Source organism: Bremia lactucae, linkage group LG6 (assembly GCF_004359215.1).
Source record: "Bremia lactucae strain SF5 linkage group LG6, whole genome shotgun sequence".
Lineage (NCBI taxonomy): Eukaryota > Oomycota > Peronosporomycetes > Peronosporales > Peronosporaceae > Bremia > Bremia lactucae.
This window is the reverse complement of record NC_090615.1, coordinates 8352998-8360488: the sequence shown is the minus strand read 5'-3', so window position 1 is coordinate 8360488 and position 7491 is coordinate 8352998.

Genomic DNA, 7491 nt, shown 5'->3' with positions numbered 1-7491 from the left:
ACAAGTCGATTACATCGATGAGTTCTTAAACAAGCGAGCCAAGGCGGGACATGCGCGTGAGAGTAAATCGCCTCACTACAGCCCGACCTTTTGTGTGCGTAAAGCCACAGGTGGATGGCGCGTGGTTCATGCTTACAATAAGCTGAACACGGCGACCATACCGGCGCAAACGCCAATCATGCAGAAAGATGTCTTGTTGAACTCCATGGGAAAGTCAACTTTCTTTCCGCGTTGTATTTGAAGGATGGCTACTATCAGGTACTCATGAGAGTGTCCGGTGTAGCCAAAACGGCAGTAAGCACTTCAAGCGGTATGCTTTGGGAGTGGCTTGTGATGCCTCAAGGTTTGAAAAACGCACCAGCGACATTCAACCGAGTGGTGGCCCACGCGATGCGTCAGCACAGTGCCTACGCGTCCTATTACTTTGACGATGTATTCGTGCATAGTGGGATCGAGGACGGGCTGAGCGCAATAGAGTCGCACAAGCGTCATTTAGACGCTGTGTTGCAGACTTTAAAGGACGCCCAATTGTACGTCAACTTGCAAAAGTGCGTCATAGGGGTCCCTGAGATACCTGTACTGGGCTGCATCGTTGGTACACATGGTGTACGAGCAGACCCAGACAAGGTAAAATCAGTAAAGGAATGGCCAATCCCACGGCATGTGAAGGATTTGCGCCAATTCCTAGGGCTCGCTAATTACTTGCATAAGTATAGCAAGAATTATGCTGAGCAAACTAAACCATTATCTGATCTCCTTAAAAAGGACACAGAATGGGTTTGGTCAAAAGAACAAGAAGATGCGTTCAGATCAGTGAAGCAGTCACTTGTAGAGGCACCGGTCTTGGCATTGCCAGACGCGGATAAGCCCTTTAGCGTCGTCTGCGATGCAAGTAATTTTGCAATCGGCAGCGCGCTCATGCAGAAGGATGACGACGGCGTTGACCGTGTCATCTCTTATCAGTCCCGGCTTTTAAAAGCCGCGGAACTGAATTACCCCGTGCATGACAAAGAGCTACTATCAATAAAGTATGCTTGTCAAATTTGATGTGCACCTATTGGGCACCAAACCATTTGTGGTTTATACGGATCACGCATCACTGGGAACCGCAATAAACTCACCGCACCTCTCGCCTAGAATGGCAAGATGGCTCACATTCATCTCTGAATTTAATTTCAAAGTTGAATATAAGCCGGGTAAGTCGAATGTCTTGGCTGACGCTTTATCGCGCAGACCAGACTTCGAGGTTAGACACCAGGAAAGTGTGTCTAGTGCGAAAGCACAATTTCAGCCGTCAACGTTGGCAGGCATGAAGTCTTAACACGTGACGGGCTCATTGGCCTCTGAAATAAAAGAGAGCTACAGTCAGGACTACCACTGTCGCCGTCTGTTGGATCACTTCGGTGGACGAAAGGTTTCCCTTCCGTCGCACCTGAAAGCTAAGCTCAATCGCTTTAGCTACAGCGATGGCCTGTTATGGCATCAGCTGTCACCTTGTGATCCCTTGAGAATATATGTGCCTCATGACACAGATCTCAAACTGATGGTCCTTCACGAGCACCATGATGCGCCATCTAGGGGGCATCTGGGCCGTAAGAATACATTCTTACGAGTGTCAGAGAAATTTTGGTGGCCACACCAATATAGATGGGTGGCCAACTATATTCGCTCTTGCGAACAGTGTCAGCGCATTAAGCCTGCGCCGTCCAGCAGTGCGCCACTGAAGCCGCTACCGATCCCAACCAAGTGTTGGAAGTCAGTCAGTCTGGACTTCATGTCCCCCTCACCCGAACGACGCTCGACTCACAGTCGGCGTCACCATTGGTCTCCTTAGACGGATGGGGATATGTCACCTCATTTGGGTCGACATACCGTTTCAGACGACCCACGAATGCTGACAATCAGCTTTCCGTGACTACTGCATTTTTCTTCAACAAAGAAGAAATATGTATTGTCAATTCGGCGTAATAGCGTGGGTACTTATGCACGTAAGCCGCTAAGTTGAGGAACTTCAGAAGCACCTTTACATCGGCTGGCACAGGCCAATCGATGATCGCCTTGATCTTTTCTGGATCCGGGCGTACACCGTATTTACCCACGATGCACCGAAGAAGTGATATTTCGCTTGCAGCGAGTATGCACTCTTGAGGGTTACTTAGAAGTTGTGCTTACGCATAAGTGCTACAACATTTCGGACGTGCTACGATGTACTCCAACGTCAGACTTTCCGTTCATGGCTCTGCTATGAACGAAGACGTCATCATAATAATTCGGTGTGAAATCCGCACCGATCTGAACAGATTAGTTACACATTTGTTGAATGTCGCAGGGGCATTACCAAGTCCCTGTGGCATAACGAGCCATTCCCATAATATTCCGATTGGGGTACTTACTGCTGTGAGCGGGATGTCCTGTTCACGCGCAAGGATCTGATAGAAACCATCCATCCAATCCATTGACAAAAAGATAGTATTCTTTGACATACTATCAATGATAACATCTTTTCGTGGTATCGGCATTTGAGCCGGTACTGCTGCAGCGCTCAATTTATTGAACGCATGCACAATCCACTAACCTTATATTGTTTACGCATTGAAAGTCAAAGAGCTATGTGGGGATGTTGACTCCCTCACATTGCCCGCTGCCAAGTGATCGGCAAATTATTTGTCGATCGCGAATACTTGTTCACGAGGCAATGACCACTGCTTCATGACACAGTCTATCGTTCCTGAAATGAGGTCGAACTTCGGAGGTGCTATCACGCATGAATTGTTTCTTCATGCGATGGAATTTCAAATGATTGATCTGACCAATCAAAATCATTTTAAAAATTAGGCAAAGTTTGACAGATTGTACCAAAAAATTGATGGAAGCAAAACAGAAAATTCAAATTTAAAAAGTAAAGGACCTGATGGCGAATTCTGAGCTTGTTGGCGGTCAAAATTCAATTTAAACTAGGCCTCCATTGTCTGGAGAGCGTGAGTTGTTGATGGTGGCGATACCATCTAGCGGCTGCGCCGATGACTTGATCAACATGTTAGAAAAGTCAATCGCGTTGCGACCGCGCTTCTTCTTGTACGGAGGAGAGATAAAGCCATCATCCATCCCGTTGGTCAGCACCAGCTCGATTTTTTTTTCGGCGTTAGGGCTTCCGGGTGGAGTGACAACACCGGGTGAGCCTTGAAAAGTCGAAAACGACAGTTTACGGGAGTGTTATCCTTCGTCACTGTATGTTATTGGGTTGTGACTGGCTTGCCATGCAGAGCATCTTGTTGAGGCTGGCCTTCCCGTTTCTTTCCGCGAGAGGTCTCCTTAGGCATCGTCGGTGGACTTGTACATGTAGACGTAGAGTCTTGTTTGATTTTTGTGACAGTTATATTTCAATTTACTGTTTTTTTAATTTTCAAAAAAAAAAGTTTTCTTTACGAAACTTATAAATCAAAATGTTATTAAATTAAATATAACTCTTTGCACTTTTGCGTCCTAAAAGATGAATTTAATCAGAGTTTTCAAAAATAAGAAAATTCTATATGTATTAGAATTTGTTATACACTTTCATGCATCCAACTTTCAAAAAATTTTGGACATAAACCTAATTAAAAATATTTATCATCAATATTAAAGTTATTAAGAAAATACGATAAGTTAAATCGTAATAAATACTTTAAATACATTTTTTTAATATTACCATAACATATACTATTGTAAAATAACAATGAATAAACACCGCCTAAAAACATACCAATAGTGGCAAAAATAGCTGTTGTAGTATTATCCTCAAAAACATTAATTCATAAGTGATATAATATTAATTAATTTTTCTTGATACTTGCATTTTTAAAAACGATATCTAAACAGATTTTTGTAATTTTTGTAATTTCATAGATATTTTTAAGATTTAATTTTGTTAAAAGATCGTTTATAATAACATTTTTATAATGGTGCAGTCACAGCCTGCGTGTACGTTCGCTGTTTTGAACGCTGTTGTAGTCGAGCAGCGCCTCAGGCGGTGGAAGGACGCTGACAGTCGTGCCCATACATATGCCATGACGCGAGCGATAGCCGAATGGTAGTCGCTCCGACGCGAACGGAGTATTCTTTCCGTGTGCGAATTAAGCTTGTCCTCAAACAACACTTGGTCACAGACACTTCATGCACCAACAGTGCACTGGGGCTATAACTCGACAAGAAGTACACTGGCCAAGTTGCCGAGGTGATGCCAGTCGCAAGGTTCACTTCGCGAAAGGTGTCATGTACGGGCTTGCACCCAAGCAGGAACAAGCGCCGCAAGATCAAGACGGTATCGGTTTCCGAGTCGACATTCGAGATGTCGAGGAAGTACTTGCTGCCGAGGATGTCAAACTCCTTGAACATGTAGCCACTACCAAGGATGATCACCTTGGTGCGCTCAAGTTGCAGAGACGCCTCCTGCGACTTCACCTTCACGCGGAGGTTGCCCCCTGGAAGCTTAAAGATCTGACCAAGTTCGTGTGTCCCAAAGAGTACTTCCAGAGAAGCGTTGCCATGCTTCTTGCCGGAAAGCAAGGCCAACATCTTCTGAAGCGGAGTTTTCACGAGCACCCATCCAGTGTCAATAACCATGTCATACTTCGCACGAGGAAGAATTAATGGTCGAGCTTGATCCAAGAAATACATTGAACGACAAGTTGCCACCAGCGGCGTACTGGAGTTAGATCCATTTGATGTTACAGGCGAGAGGCTTACGCGTCTCCACCCGGCATTTTTTCCGCACTAGTTTGGGCGCTATCACGATAAGATGTTCTTGTTACGACAGCACGTCCGCCATCGTCGGCCTTCGCAGGTGGAGGTGATGCAGCAGTACTACTGCTTTATTTTGCCTCGTCCTCTTATAAGGCTTACATATGGGAGGCGTGCTCGGTCATCGTAGAACTAACTCATCAACACATCCTCGGAACCGTCCATCCATTCAGCTCCGGAGCAAACGACGGAGATGCGCCAGGTTTAGCGACTGGCGGGCCGCCAGAGATAAGCCAATCTCAGCCAAAGCTGAGGATGGGGACAGGCGAGCTAAACACCACACTAGCAGTGAAGCCAGTTGCGACGGACAACAGCTCACTGACGACCGAACGGGATGAACCCGCTGATTTTTCCATTAGGATAGGAGAGCGGGAACTGGGATGTAGTTGGGGTTTGGGTTTGTCTTGGAGTCGACTTGTTGTAGCCGCCAAATTGAGATGTGTCCAGAAGATCTCAACTCAAATAACGATAGTAGCCGACATATTTGCATCAGCATAGACTTCCAATAACATTTGTGTTCTTAAGCAACTGAACGCATGAAAAATGCGACAAAGAATTTTGATAAAACCATTCTGATATTCAGAGAATTGGCAAGACTCATCTAGTAATTGGCATGGCTTCTGGAACAAGCACAACTAATACGTGATTTATTATGCTATTTGCTGGGACCGTCTGATTTCAAGATTTTTTGAAGCCGCATATGAAATGAGAATGGGCGTTTACCTCAAAAGTTTTGTATCTACTCAGAAAAAGAAGTGGAAAAAAAAGAATGTGTCCAATTTACTGTATCAGCGTCCAACAAAATTAAATATATTAGTAGTTATACTCAGCTTAGTATATACAAGTGTAGATTAATTCCCCGGGTGTGACCTCGTCGCTTTTTAACCACTGTGGTCGATAAGAATCTTAACTGATTTGTATCGCTCAGTTCACAATCGCACTGTTTAGTTTACTATAAAATTAGACTACATTCAGTAAAAATTGGTGGAGTTGTATAAGGGCAAGGTCGAACGGGACACCCTTTGCTAGTACTGATAACCGTACTAGTCAACCTACACTAGTTACATTGAAGGTGGGGTGCCTCGACTACTTCACGAACACGACGTGCAGAGGAAGGTTTCAAAGTAGCTAAGAAGTATTAGCTACTAAGGTAATTCCTAAATTTTTAAAATAGGGATAAAGCAAAACTGTATTAATATATTAAGTTCCTTTCATAACGATATTCTATCGACTGACTTAAATTTATTAATAACTAACTATGAATGCACCTCATTGCGCAACGCTTAATCGTGTCTTTGTTACGATTGGCGGAGCCAAATTAAACCTTAACCAGCCAATTAATAAAACTAAGTCTTATTGCGTCAATATTACCAAATTTGGAAAAATTGGAACTGTTAAGTCAAATTAATAAAGATAATAGTTTTTCTTCTGTATTATTTCCCACTCATAGATATAATATTCATAATTCTTCTTATGGGAAACAATACTAAGGTAACGGTACAACTTGTTACACAAAGCATCTTGAGGGCAAATTGGAGCCCGACATCATAACATAAGCATCCCAGACCCCAACACATTTAAATAAAAGGTAACATCGACTCGAGAATGTCTTCGTTTGGAACATTGAAGGAAATGTACGGCTTCGGGTGCTACCCCGATGCCTGCAAATATTTATTACAAAAAAAAAAGTGTAAAGCTTCTCAGTGGGAGATTAATTAAGTTCTTATCTCGTTTTGCGAAGTAGAAAATGGCAAGGTGGCCTGCCTTAAGCATGAAGGCTGTAAAGCAATCAAAGCGAATGTCTTTTCAAAACATTAGGCTAAAACTGGGCGATAACACGTGAAAGCAACATCGAAGGCGCTTCCCAATAGGATGGTCTGCATTGAGAGTTTCAGATGTCACTTATGCCCTACCAAACTCGCGCTCTATTATCGCGGTAATTATTGCGTGAGTTTATGGCTCAGATACTAGATCTACGTAAGCTAATAGAGGGCACGTTAGTTGTAACGGGCTAAAGTTGCCCTTATGTTACACAGTGCCCGTTAAGTACACTTGGTGTACTTAAGAGGATGGTCAATTAATAAATAGTAGTAATTAGACCCGGCACTCGGGTGCGGTGCACATTTGTGACCAACCCTTGTGTATCTGATGCACATCAATGCATTCACATTACGAAGGATGACGCCCAGCGTCATCCGTGATGACGGCTAGCGTCATCGGTTACGCGAGGTATCTAGAAAGATACGCTCGCAATATATATTAAGTGTTATCTATAGAGATGACATTTTAATTGGTTAAAATAGGTATTTATATTTAATACGATTAAATATAAATCAGTATGAAAACTACTTCCTACTTGTAACGGGGCACTGCGACTTGTACTGTTTCAGTACAAGTCCACTTCACACTGCTTCAGATGTGAGTGGTGCCTCTCGTTAGGTGACGTACACTGTACGTATAGAGGAAGACTTCTCTTAAGGCAAGTTAGCTTAAGAGTGTAAAATGAAAACTGTATTAATATAGTTAAGTGTCTTGTTAATCTATCTTTGTAAATGTTGTCTTAACTATAAACTAATACTAAACATGTAAATGAATTCTTATCTATCTTATCTCGTAACTCTCTTTGAATACTTCTACAGCTGATTAGTCTGCGGAATAAATAGACATAATGGTCTATACCTATTTATGGATAAGAATTCAGGAAATTACTAT